We start from the raw sequence: 14,691 nt of genomic DNA on the forward strand, positions 1-14,691 counted from the left end.
AAAATTTTTACTCAATTGTTAATAATAATAATAATAATAATAATAATAATAATAATACAAAAAGTCAAACCCATCTCTTTTTATCGTTCTTTTCTTCTTCCCTCTTCTTTCTCTCTTTCTCTTTTCAAGTTTTAACTCCATTTTTTTCCCAAATCATTCTCCGGAAACCCTAACCCCCAAATTCACGGCGAAGCGGATTGACAGCCGGCAACAAGTACAGCGACGAGTGCGGCTTCCAGGTAATCCTTCTTTCTCTGTTGACTTGAGACACGGTTGCTTTTACGACTATTTTGTATGTTGGACATGTATTACGCATGATAAGGAGTCATGTTCGGATTTTAGTTATACAAAGAAAAGAACAAACACAGACTTATATTGGCTGGAGTTATGGCAACATATAAAGTAGATGTTGAGTTGGATTTTTATTGCATATATAGCAGATATAGCTCGAGCTGGGTTTTTTCATTGCTTTATCTCAACATCTACTTCAAGAAAGTGACCTTGAAATTGAGTTTGTAGATTCTCAAAGTCATGTTTGGCATTTATGTTATTGGATTCTTGTTGTTGGAATTTTGGAATTTTGTTGTTATTGAAATTATGTTTATTGGATTCTTGTTGTTCAAAGTCACTTAACCAATATTTGGAATTTTGTTGTTGTTGGATTCTTGTTTAATACTAATCGGATTCTTTATTTATTTAATTCTTGTTCGAATTGTTGAATGTCGAGTTGTAGTGTTATGGACATTTGGAAGTTTTAGAATGTTATGTTAATTGATTACCAGTCTAGATATGCATTTATGGTTATCTTTTAATTGATAATAATTTCTCTAGCAAGGCAATAAGTATTTCCTCCTCAATGTTCAGATATGAATATTTCGGCAAGTACTTCTTTTTCTATAGCCGATTCAACAAGTCAAGTAATGCAAAGTGAGGAGGAAATACTTGAACGAACTAATAGAGTTGATACAGATACTATTGGCACAGAGAAGAACATTGAGGAGACTAGTAAAGATGATGAAATTTTAGGATCAAAACCCAAACGTAAAAAAAAATCAGCAATTTGGTCAGATTTCACAGAAATAAAGGATGCAGATGGAGTAATGAAAATCTCTTGTATACATTGTAAGAAGATGTATAGAAAAACCAAAATTACTCCAACAACTCAATTGCATCGACACTTGCAAAGTTGTGCTATTAAAGCAAAAGCTGACAAGTCTAAAGATGGACTTTCGCAAACACAACTTGGTTTTGTCACCAGTAGTGTAGATCCAACTTTGTGTTCAAGTCTGTATGTCGGGAAATTTGATATGGAGAAGATGAAAGAATCAGTGGCTCATTGGATCATGATGCATGAGCATCCTTTTTCTATTGTGGAAGAAGAGGGATTCAATTTGATGCAAAGAAGAGAAATGCCTGAGTGGCGAGGAATTACAAGAAATACATCAAAAACTTATTGCATCAACGTTTATGAGGCAGAAAAGAAGCAACTGAAAAGTTTTTTGAAAAATGTGAACAAAATCAGTCTCACAACGGATTGTTGGAAATCAAAGAACCAAAAGATCGAGTACATGGTCATTACAGGTCATTGGATTGATGAAAGTTGGCATAGCGTGTACTTAACTTTGTTCACATTCCACCTCCACGTCGAGGCCTTGAAATTGCAAATGTCATTTGGCGCTGCTTGGAGGATTGGGGCATCGATGGTAAGATCCACACCATATCTGTGGATAATGCGTCTGCCAATGATTCAGCTATTGAAAATCTGAAGATTTATGTGAGAAACAAAAGAAGACTACTTTGTGAGGGAAAACTATTCCACGTAAGATGTTGCGGCCATATACTTAATCTCATTGCTCAAGATGGACTTTCTGAGATTAAAAATATTGTTGATGTTATACGTGATAGTGTAGAGTATGTCCGACGATCCGATGCAAGACTTAAAATATTTTCTGAGATAGTGAAGCAATTGAATTTACCAGACAAGAAGTTAGTTGATGATTGTCGGACAAGGTGGAACTCAACATATGAAATGTTGGCTGCTGCAATCAAATTCAAAGATGTCTTCCCAAGGTTTGCTGATCGGGAACCACATTATGATATTTGTCTAAGTGCAGAGGATTGGACAAAAGCAGAGAAAGTGTGCTCGATATTAGAGCTATTTTGGACAGTTGCGCACATTGTTTCCGGAAGTGATTATCCTACTTCAAATTTGTTCCTTAATGAGGTGAGCAGAGTGAAAGTTTTGTTAGATAAGAAGTCATTGGAGAATGATATATTCATTCAGGACATGGTTGCAAGAATGAAGAAGAAGTTTGACAAATATTGGTGAGATACTAATTTGCTGATGTCTATAGCAGCTGCTTTGGATCCCAGGTGTAAGTTGAGAGCGCTTAATTCTGCTTTCCAAGACTATATTCTTCAGAGAATGTTGAGAGGCAAATTACTTTTGTTCGGAAGACATTGTATGAGCTCTATTCTAGTATGTGGCTATTTCCAAATTGAAGACGAGTCAATTGGAGAAGGGCAAAGAAACAAACTATCGAACCGAGATCTTGCAAATGTTGAAACTCAAAGTGGTTGGTCTGAGTATGGTGAATATCTGAAGTCAGTGGAATCTATTCAGCCTCAAAAGTCTGAACTTGATTTATATCTTGAGGAAAACTGTTATATATTTGAGAAGGACAAGAAGGATGGGAAAGACTTTGATGTTTTGGAATGGTGGAGAGTTGATGCATTGAAATACAAGATTTTATCGATAATGGCAAGAGATATTTTAGCTATCCCAATCACCACTGTTGATTCTGAGGCTACATTTAGTGCGGGAAGTAGAGTAATAGACAAATATCGTGCATCATTGACTTCAGATACGGTTCAAGTGTTGATGTGCGGAGGAGATTGGCTGAGAAAACGCTTTGAAGTGAAGAAAAAATGTTTGGTAAGCTCTTTTGTATTTAAAAGTTTTGAACATATCGCTATTGTTTCTAACTTATTATAAGTGTATTGAATTTCATTCATTAATTTGCAGTGCGACAAAAAAGCAATATATGTAAATTTGCCTCTTGATGGTGATGTGCCAAAGGTAACTTCATGTAACTCAACTGCCGATAATTGTCTCGATTGTTGCTTTTAAATTGCATCATGTTGTGACATCTTTGAGATGACTTAATGTGGTGGATTTGAGGTTTGAAGTTTGAGATTTGAGGTTTGAAGTTTGAAGTTTGAGATTTGAGGGTTGAGATCGGAAGTTGGAGTTGATACTTCAATTGGTTTTGATATCAAATTACGTGGTAATTTTTTTATCTTTTATGTTGGGTTTGCTAATTTTCTAGCAAATTATATCGATAATCTTGTGCTATTCTCATTTACTTGTAAAGAGATATATACATATTAGTTGCATTGTGTTATACGGTTCTAATTTAATTTATTATCATTTATTTTATGTAGGTTTGAGAGGAAAGCAACAAGAACGACTTCGTTACGTGGACTTTGTCACTTTTGAACAAACATGGGTTTAGAAAGATTTTTGGATTTTGATAAATTGTAACTAATTTATTTTTATTTAAATGGTTTATTGACAAATTTAATCTTTATATATTGTGGTTTCTATTTGGTTTTATGAATGTGGTTGGCTTGTTTGTTTTTTTAAATGATTAGTCGATTAAAAGTAAATTATTCTACAAATGTGTTCAAACTCATAATTCAAAACAGGATAAATCGAGCTCGAGCTGGGGGGCTCGAGCTGGGGAGCTCGAGCTGAAATCGGCTCGAGCTCGAGCCCGAGCTCCATCTCGGCGAGCTCAAGCTCGAAGTTCTAGAGTCGAGCTCGAGCTCGACAAAAATGGTCGAGAACATTGGAGGGGACAAAACTATTTTTTCCACCTTGGAGCTTGGATGTTTCATGAAACTGGTTAAAAACATCAATTTTCACCATTTTTGTTCAAGCTTGAAGGTTTACTTGAGAGAAAATTGGAAAAAAGTTCTCTTTCTCAAAACTCCTCAGAAGCCTAGTTTCCCTTCTTTTGCAATTATGGATTTAATCTACCATTTTTAACATCATAGACTCATATCAATCTGGGTAGAAAAATTTATACTTGTCCAAATCATGAATAAGATTTAAGGTTCTACACTTTGGGATTTGGGCCTAAAAACTAAAAAATTTTCAAATGGGTTTTGAAGAAAAACGAGAAACAATTGGTTTAATTTAGTGAGTGACAGAAAATTATCCATGAATTTTAGAAAATCAAGTGAAAATTGAGCTAAGGTTCCTTTGGAAAGAATGGGAGTTGGGAAAAAAAATAAAAGAATGAAGCACAAATTATTAAAAAATAGTTAGATTGAGGACTAATATTGTCAAGCTCGATAATTTGAGGATCAAAATTGAATAAGTGGTTTAGTTTAGAGGCCAAAATCGTAATTCTCCTCATTTTTTTTCTAGCATTTTTGCCTTACATGTACATCACATGACATTTCTCCGTCAATTCTAACACCAAATCTAACGGAAGGGACCAAAATTGTTAAAAAAATAAAAGTATCTATTTAAGGACTAATATTGTCAAGCCTGAAAGTATGGGGACCAAAACTAAAAAAGTGGTTAAGTGTAGGGACTAAAATCATAATTGTCCCTAAGTTGCAATAAAAAAAAATTAGAAGACAAAGTGTAAAAACGAGTACAGTTCGAGTGGTAAAATATAATTTACCCTTAAAGATAATAAGAATATATTTTGAGGGTATACCAAAAGTGTTTAGTTATTTTTCCAAATAGGGAGTTTGCATTGAAGCATTTTTTTCCTGTTTTAACTATAATTACATAATTACGTCTAATGCGTCAAAAATAGTAAGGGTCCAATGGTCTTGGACTATCGCTCAAGATTTAGGCTAGAGTATTTATGATCCTAGGAGAAGTGCAAAAAAATACGTTAGTACTTAGACGCCCAAGTTAGTACTTGGTTTAAGAAGAAATAAGACAAGAAAGTAATAAACGTAATAAGGGATCGAGATATGATAATCAAATTGGAAAAAAAATGTGCAAGTTCATGAGAGAATTCTTGATGAGTGCTAAAAAGAATGCTAAGAGTATATAAAGATATGTATTGCGCATGGATCAAACTTGTATATATAGGGGATGCCCCCACCTACTGCGGGTCCACCCCTTATCCTCCATTTTCGGGGAGAAGAGTTAGGGTGGTTGGATAAGTAGCAGATTTTTCTTATCCACAACTCGATATTCCAATGTAAGTATCCATAGGTCGTGGGAGACCCTTCACCTGCACGGAGTCTTAGCCGCCTAGGAATCCTAGACTCCAAGGTGACCTTCCTCATTCGAACTATTTTTCTAAGGCTATCGTGGCTCAAGGTGGTGGTAGTTGGTGGTCCAGCTGTACGCCACGTGAGTTTAGAGATGTCTTAGGCCTCCATCCTCCATCTTGGGTTGTTTGGTCCATTCGGCTGCTAGGGCAGGCTTATTAAGTGTTAAAGGTCAGGCTACCCCAGGCTTCTTCAGGCATACATATCATTTAGTCTCCCCCACTCTAAGGAGGAGGGTGCCATTCAGCTCATTCTTAGAGTATGAGACTTTCTTATTTAAGGGAGCTCCTCCTCAACGTCTCGGTAAGGCCTTTTCGATGGGTGTCCCTCGCTTTACCTTTTCCCACCTTCTCTCAATGCCTAGGGCTCCACATGTTGCTCCCTGTCAGAGCTATTATGATGGCTAGGGCTAGGCCTAGCCATCATGACTACTGCTTTAGGGGGCGTTCGATAACCGCCCCCTTCCATGCACCTGTTTTTGTTGGTAACCGACCAATGAGGGGCGGTTATGAGAGTGAACATAGGCTTAACCTTCCCACGTTCCTTCATTCAAGGCTTAATCTCCATCTTTCTCTTCTCATTATTTTGCGTACATGTTGAAGAAATATGAGTTTCTCCTTCCAAACTTGTAAGTTTTATCTCCTCCTACTCCTTTAGTTTTCTTTTATCCGCATCTTTTCCTTTCTTTGTACTCTTTCCGCACGTCCATGGTGTCATCAGACGAATCAGTGAGGTTTGTGAGAGAGATCTACCCAAGTGATGTTCCTTCCGAGGCTACTTCGAGGAGGATGGGCCCTGACTCATCTGAACCTGAAAGTGGTCGGAGGTGGAGCTTAAGGCAAGCGACAGTGGTAGCCCGCAGTCTACTGGATGAGTCCTCCAATGAGGAGGGAGTTGGGGAAACAAAGAGGAGGGATCCTCCTCCGGTGTCATGGGCGGACTCTTTTATCTCCCAGCAGAATGTATTTTTTAGGGTTACACCCAACCTTCTACCAGCCTTCACACATCTCAGAGTCTACCAACTATCCATCGTGTGTCTTCGACACTGAAGCTCGCTAACACGACATCTGAATGCCTCCCTGCGGTACCGTGTGCCTGTGCGCTCGTCTATCCAAAATACCCGTGTTCGTTGAGGCTCTCGGCACGCACACCTTAGCATCTCCTTGCGGATTGGGGTCCCTCCTGCCTTAAGCTTCCCGCCATTCGCCAGTTGGTGGAGGAATTCTATATTCTCTTCTTTTACTATTTATGTTTCCTCTCCCGATAGTCACCCCCATTCTCTTCCGCTAACTTCTTATACTTTTTTTCTTCCCAATTAAGGGCAGGTTCCCGCTTCCCTATTCCCCTTTTTTACTCAAAGGTTTCTTGTTCTTTTCCAGTTCCCTTGAACCAGCTAGTTCCAAATTCTTTTCGTATTTTAGCAGCTTATGTCATAGTTTCTCGTTATCACGGAGCCCTTGTGACAGAAAAGGCATTTCCTTAATGTTTCCAATCGAAGTGTAGAGATTGGTGTCTTCCATTTTTCCCCTCGTTGAGGGGTATCCTTCCTTCATTTAAGGAGGATGTCCTTCGGGAGGACTTATTCACTTAGAAGGATGCCCTCTGATAGAGGCTTATCTATTGATAAGGATGTCCTTCGAGATGACTTATTTGTTGAGAAAGATGTCATTCTAGAGGACTTATTCATTGAGAAGGATGTTCTTCGGGAGGACTTATCTATTGAGCAGGATATCCTTCAGCCATGCATAAAAAGTTTGAGGTTATGTACGTTACATGGGTGATGCAGGGGATGTCCTTCACTATATTTTAGATAAGCCCCTCGACCTATTACCTCCATAACTTTGTAAGGCCCCTCCCAGTTAGGGTCTAGCTTCCCTACTGGTTTTAGGGCGTCAACCTTTTGTAAGGCTAAGTCTCTAACTTGGAAACCTCTAGCTTTTAATCTTTTATTGTGGACACTGATCATAGTATTCTTGTATCATTATATGCGGAGGAACACCTTCTCCCGTAATTCCTCAATAAAGTGTATATTTCCTTAAGGAGTTTTGTATTATCTTCCTTAGAAAAGTGTAAAATTCTATGAGAGAGCATCCCCAGTTTCGCAGGAATTATGGCCTCCGTCCCATATACTAGGGTGAAGGGACTCTCCCCCGTGGAACCTCTAGAAGTGGTCTAGTAAGCCCATAATACACTAATCAATTCTTCCACCCAATTTCCACCAACTCATTTTAGCCTTCTTTTGATCCCCTTTACTAATATATAATTGGTTGCTCTCACCTGCCTGTTAGACTAGGGGTGTCCCACCAAAGTGAATCTTTGATTGATGTGCAGATCTTCACACCACTCCTATATTTTTCGTCTTTCAAATTTTCGGTCATTGTCTAAGATTATTTCTTGGGGGAGCCCGAAATGACAAATGATATTTTTCTATATGAACATAATTACTTCTCCTTCCATAATTCAGGCAAGTGGTTTCGCTTCTACCCACTTCATAAAATAATCAATGGCTACAAAGAGGAATTTCCTCCATCTCGGAGATAAGGAAAAAGGTCCCACTATGTCCATGCTCCATTGTGAGAAATGACAAGGTGACAACATGGTAGTGAGAGGCTCTGTCTGGTGGTGTATAAGAGTGGTATGCTTTTGACATTTGTCACATTTACTCACTAATTCGTGTGCGTCCTGTTTCATGGTACGCCAGAAGTATGCAGCTCGTAATGCTTTGTTAGCTAAAATCCAAGTTCATGAATGTGCTCCACAACAACCACTATGTATCTCCTTGAGTACATGTATTCCTTCTTGTTGAGATAAGCATCGGAGCAGGGGATGTGTGAATGATTTTTTATAGAGGATCCCTCCCTATTAGAAGAAGTAGCTTAAGCTTTGAGCCTGGCAGTGTACCATCTATTCTAGGGAAAGTGTCCCCCCTTCCAGCCATATTACGAGGGTGTTCGCCAATCCTCCGTTGGGCAGACGACTTGGATGTCCAAGAGAGCCCGTGGTTCTGGGAGATGTTGTACAGTTATATGCTTGGTTTGGCAATCTTCCAAGGGGCTTGTTAATTTGGAGAGGCAATCAGCCTTAACATTCTCTTCCCTTGGGATTTGTATGAGCTGGAAACTTTCAAATCTCATTTTTTACTCCGCTATCTATTGCAAGTATTGAACCATGCATTCTTCTTTGGCCTCATAGGTATATTCTACTTATTTAACTATCAATTGGGAGTTTGAGTAAGCCACAAGGTATCGAGCCCCAACTTCGTGGGCCATCCTCATGCTTACTACGAGTGCTTCATACTCAGCTTCATTGTTGGAGGCTTTAAATTTGATTCGAGTGGCAAACTCCATATCTTCTCCTTAAGGCAAAGTAATGATTATTCCTGCTCCACTTCCTTGTGTCGTGGCTGATCCATCCACATAGAGTAACTACACCTCTTTATTGGTAGTTCCCTCCGGGGGTATCCTCGTCATCTCAGAGACAAAGTCTGTGAAGGCCTGGGCTTTAGTAGTTGTTCATGGCAAATAAGAAATGTCGTATTCGCTTAATTCCACGATCAGTTTCACCAATCACCTGAAGTATCTGGCTTATCTAAGGTTTGTTTCGATGGCAGTTTAGTTCTACCCCGATAGGGTATGAGAGAAAAGAAGGACGTAGCCTCCTCGTAGTGACCACTATTGTAAGGGCCATTTTTATGAGGGGGTATATCGTCCTTCGGCTCCATTAAGCACTTTACTGACATAATAAATAGGCATTTATTTTCCTCCATCTTCTCGAATGAGAACGGAACTAATTGCCTGGGGGTGGCAGAAAGGTGAAGGTAGAGGGTATCTCCTAGTCAGGGTTTGACCAATAGGGGGAATCCCACCAAGTACTTCTTAAGTTCCTCGAATGCCTGCTAACAACCTGATATGGTATTGACCATGGGTGGTCCGATCTTTACGGCGTAGGCTTGAAATGAATAAAGTGGTCTGTGACTTGAGGAATGTAAATACCAACCACGTTATACGAACGTGACCTACTACTTAGAACATTCAACCAACCACGTGCACGAGTAAACCAATCCACACAAGGACACACTTGGGTCGAGCACGAATTGGGGGCTTTGTGAATTTGAATCACCAATCTAATAGACTAGATTGACAAAGCAAATGTTTCACAAAAGCTAAAACAAGTATATGACTCTCCAAACTAAGAGAACACTCAATATTTTATAAACTTAGATCAATTCTTGAATATTTCGATTGTATCCCGCATGCATGGCTGGTATTTGCCTTTTATAGGCCTAAAATACTTCCAAATTAACCTTTCATATCCCAAGTGACTCCTTGGTGGACGTACATTCAATACTTGGTCAAAAATAACTAAAAACTATGCATTCTTGGTCAAAAACGAGTAAAACCCATGCATGACCATGTGAATCCGAAAATTGGTGTATAAATGCACTTTGAATGTAGTTGAAAGGTCTCTTTTGACCACATGGCTGCACTTGGACGAGTTGGGCTCCTATTGTGGGCTTCCTTGGGCTTGAATTAATGAAATTAAGCTCGCATGTTGGGCCTCCGATTGTGACTTGATCCCATTAGCAAAGACTAAGTTGGATTGGGCTTGAATTACTTCTTGCATTCTCTTCAACCTTTCTCTTGTCATTGGCCCACTTCCAATGGTTAACTCTCGGTCCATTGGATCTTGAATTTCTTTTGCTTGTTGAACGCCCTCGAATGGGTGGAAAACCTGGTGGCATCTCATTCGGAAAGACATCTTCATAATCCTGTAAAAGAGATGCAACAACACTAGGCAAAGAAGAGGTTAGATCGTGAGAACTCAACATAGCCTCTTTGTACACAAGTACTATGAGGTTTTGTCGAAAAAACAAAGCTTCCTTGATTTCACTCTTCTTAGTAACTAGTAAACTCTCTTTTCCTTCTTTTTCCCTCTCCTTTTTCTTTCCTCTCGTAACTTTGCTTTCTTTTTCTCCCTCTTTTGAATCCTTCATTCTTTTTTCACTCTCATTTTCACTTTCTTCTTTTCCTTTCTCTTTCCTTTTCTCACACTCTCTTTTCTTTTCTCTCAAGATTTGATCTTGCAAAATCTGTTTTGGTGTCATCGGATTGATAGTTATTAATTCTCCTCGAAGCAAAAAAGAGTAACGATTTTGGAATCCATCATGTGTTACATGCCTATCAAACTGCCATGGTCTTCCCAACAGTGTGTGGCATGCTTTCATTGGTACAACATCACATAAAACCTCATCCTTATATCTTCCAATTGAAAACAATACCTTTACTTGCTTGGTCACCTTCAGCTCTCCACACTCATTCAACCATTGAAGCTTGTATGGGCGGTGGTGTTTGAAAGTAGGTAGACTTAATTTTTGAACCAATTCAGTACTTGCCACATTGCAACAACTTCTACCATCAATAATCATACTACATACCTTTCCATGAACTCGACAGTGTGTATGGAACAAGTTTTCTCTTTGGCAATTTTCTTCCTCCAACATCTGGGCACTAAGGGTTCTTCTAGTAACAAGCAATTCTCCTTCTTCGGCATACTCTCCATCACCATCTTCTTTTGATGATTCCTCTTTGTCGGTGATTTCTTCCTCAGTTTCCAACTCTCCATGATTGTTGAAGATCATTGTACGTCGGTTAGGACACTCACTTGCTATGTGTCATTTTTCTTGGCACTTGAAACACTTTATATTATGATTTCTTGAAGAATTGGGTTCAGGTTGTACCTTTTTGCCAGCAACTTTGTCATCATGTTTAGGATCTGCCTGCTTGAATCTTGATGTAGTAGGGGTGTCTTTCTTGGGGTTGTTCTTCCATGGACCGAATGCTGACGAGTTAGAAGTCTTCCTCAAATGTCGTCTTCGCTTGAGTTGTTGTTCCACCTTAATGGCTTGGTGTACCATCTCTTCAAGTTCTACATAGTGGTGCATCTCCACAACATCGGCGATATCCCGATTGAGCCCATGCAAGAAACGAGCCATAGTTGCTTCATTGTCCTCTATAATGTTAGTTCGAATCATGGCAATCTCCATCTCCTTGTAGTACTCATCAACGCTTTTAGAACTTTGAGTAAGACGTTGGAGATGGTTGTGAAGCTCACGACGATAATAGGATGGAACAAATCTTCTCCTCATGATTGCTCTCATCTCTTCCCATGTTGTGATGGGACGTTCACCATTCCTAACCTGTTCCTTTTGCATCTGATCCCACCAAACAAGAGCATAATCAGTAAACTCAAGGGCTGCGAGTTTTACCTTTTTACTCTCCGGGTAGTTGTGGCATGCAAAGATTTGCTCGACACTCATCTCCCACTCTAAATACACTTTGGGATCACTCTTTCCTTTAAATGAAGGAATGGTCACCTTAACTCCTCCTAGGCCACCGTCTTCTTCTCTGGGTCGTCTCGGTCTATCTCTTGGCCGATTCACTCTTCTTGGCCGAATGTCCTCATATTCTTCTGCATCGCTTGAATCCTCCAAATACTCATTATAAATAGGGGGTTGAGGACGTGGATTTAGAGCATGTCTTTGATTTGTAGCTCTTGGACCGGCTAATTGATTCTCTACTTGATCTAATCTTTCATGAAGTCCTTCTAGTTTACGGTCAAGCAACTTCTCAAAGTGGCTTACTAAAGCTTGCATATGGAATGCATCGACCCCACCTTGCATCGTTTGTCCCGAGTTGTTGTCATCACTTGCTTGAGCAACTCCTTTATCTCGATTTTCTGCCATTTAGTAAAATATATGTATATATTTTTTTATATAGGAACCTCACCAAATTCTTGCCACACTTTTTTTTCTCTCCTTATTTTTCCCCTCGTGTTTCACTCCTCACCTAATAGGCTCACACTTTTGGCCCTCAATGATAGTCTCACTTTACTCAACACTCTCTAATCTAAGCTCCTGTGAAACTCAATGCTTTATCTAGTGACTCAAAAGCAAATGCCAAATTCTTTTCTCAACCAAGTATGTGTATGTGGATGCTTCACAGTCACCCGTAGCTAGAGAATGGTCTAAAGAAGTTCGGTACAAATGGAAAAATGAAGACCAATTGGCTTACAAAGATAATAGCAAAGTAAAGTGATGAACGATTTTTTTTTTGTTTCTTTCTTTTTTTTTTTTGCTGCTCTCCTTTTTTTTGAGCTTTTATTTTTTTTTGTTTTTTTTAATATATAACAATGGGGGGGAGGTACGGAAGATTGTGGTGGTAGATAAAAGATCCAAGGTAAATCAAACGAAATAAAGAAAGCCTACCGTATCAACTTAGGCTCTGATACCACATGATATGGTATTGACCATGGGTGGCCCGATCTTTACAGCGTAGGCTAGAAATGAATAAAGTGGTCCGTGACTTGAGGAATGTAAATAGCCAACCACGTTATACGAACGTGACCTACTACTTAGAACATTCAACCAACCACGAGCACGAGTAAACCAATCCACACAACGTCACACTTGGGTCGAGCACGAATTAGGGGCTTTGTAAATTTGAATCACCAATCTAATAGACTAGATTGACAAAGCAAAGGTTTCACAAAAGCTAAAACAAGTATATGACTCCAAACTAAGAGAACACTCAATATTTTATAAACTTAGATCAATTCTTGAATATTTCGATTGTATCCCGCATGCATGGCTGGTATGTGCCTTTTATAGGCCTAAAACACTTCCAAATTAACCTTTCATATCCCCAAGTGACACCTTGGTGGACGTACATTCAATACTTGATCAAAAATAACTAAAAACTATGCATTCTTGGTCAAAAACGAGTAAAACCCATGCATGACCATGTGAATCCAAAAATTGGTGTATAAATGCACTTTGAATGTAGTTGAAAGGTCTCTTTTGACCACATGGCTGCACTTGGACAAGTTGGGCTCCTATTGTGGGCTTCCTTGGGCTTGAATTAATGAAATTAAGCTCACATGTTGGGCCTCCGATTGTGACTTGATCCCATTAGCAAAGACTAAGTTGGATTGGGCTTGAATTACTTCTTGTATTCTCTTCAACCTTTCTCTTGTCATTGGCCCACTTCCAATGGTTAAATCTCGATCCATTGGATTTTGAATTTCTTTTGCTTGTTGAACGCCCTCGGTGTTCCTATCACAACCAGTGTCCCACTAAAAATTCTTTGCTTTCCTCAACGTTTCAAAGAAAGGTAAGCTTTTTCTAGGAATTTGGAGAAGAAACAATTGAGTGCGGCTATCCTCCCAATCAACTATTGTACTTCATTAACATTGGCCAGGGCCTTCATGTTAAAGATAGCCTGATCTTGAGGGGGCTAGCCTCGAAGCCTCTTTGAGTCATCACCAATCCCTCCTTGTACTCCAAATACACATTTTTCTGGATTAAGTTTCAACCTATACTTTCTTAGGATCGAGAATGTTGCCTCTAAGTTTAGAATGTGATCCTCGGCCTTTTTGCTATTCACTAGCATATCGTCTATGTAGACTTTGATATTTTTCACTAAGTGGGATCAAAATATCTTATCTACTAGACGCTGATAGGTGGTTCTCGCATTCTTTAAGCTAAATGGCATGGTGATATAGCAAAATGTACTATCAGAGCTGATGAAACTGCCTCTCTTGTGCGGGAGCCAACATAATTTGATGGTATTCTTGTGAAGCGTCCATCATGCTCAGCAATTCGTATCCAAATGTAGAATCCACCAATTGGTTGATTTTGGGTAAGGGATAGAAATCCTTGGGACATGCTTTGTTAGGATCCCTGAAGTCTATATACATCCTCCACTTTTCTCCTGGCTTAGTTACCAAAACGACGTTAGACAACCATTCAGGGAACTGTATTTCCCTGATATGTCCTATTGCTAATAGTTTATCCACCTCAGCCTGGATAATCTTATCCTTTTCCTGTCTAAAGTGTCTTTTCTTCTATTTCACCGATTTGATACTGGGGACAAGTCTTGGGGGCTCCAAGAGAAAATGTAGATATTTCGTCGTAGACACTGAATTACATCCTCTCGAATTGTATCTTCCATTTGGGAACCAATTTGGGTAGTTTTTTCTGGATTCCTGGGTATAAGTTCTATAATTAGTAACTCCTCAGCTGGTTGAACCTTGGCAAGTGTCTCTCCTTCCTCTTTAGTTTTTTCCTCCAACACTAGATCTTGCTCTTGCTTGCTTTGAGGGTTCCTTCTTAGGCACTTCGTCTGAACTCCAGTATCGGGCTTTTTGAACGGCTTCTATGTAACATTTTTCAGACTACAAGGGTTCCCCTGCACTTCTCCCATACTTCCAAGTGCGTGAAATTTAATTTTCATGTGATAGATAGATATCACGACTTCAAAAGCATTAAGACTAGGCCTTCCCAAGATAACGTTGTAGGCTAAGGGTATATCCACAACCAAAAATTTCAAC

General features: G+C 39.3%; 1 pseudogene across 1 annotated transcript; it reads left to right on the top strand.

Moving 5' to 3' along the window:
• Nucleotides 1-115: 115 nt before the first annotated feature.
• Nucleotides 116-3,602, top strand: LOC148788108 (zinc finger BED domain-containing protein RICESLEEPER 2-like; annotated as a pseudogene). Its single transcript, XR_016065561.1, has 4 exons — nucleotides 116-239; nucleotides 865-2,935; nucleotides 3,026-3,079; nucleotides 3,445-3,602. The product of XR_016065561.1 is annotated as a zinc finger BED domain-containing protein RICESLEEPER 2-like (transcript).
• Nucleotides 3,603-14,691: the final 11,089 nt, after the last annotated feature.

This window comes from Sesamum indicum, linkage group LG5 (genome assembly GCF_026168435.1).
Source record: "Sesamum indicum cultivar Baizhima isolate 11 linkage group LG5, ASM2616843v1, whole genome shotgun sequence".
NCBI lineage: Eukaryota > Viridiplantae > Streptophyta > Magnoliopsida > Lamiales > Pedaliaceae > Sesamum > Sesamum indicum.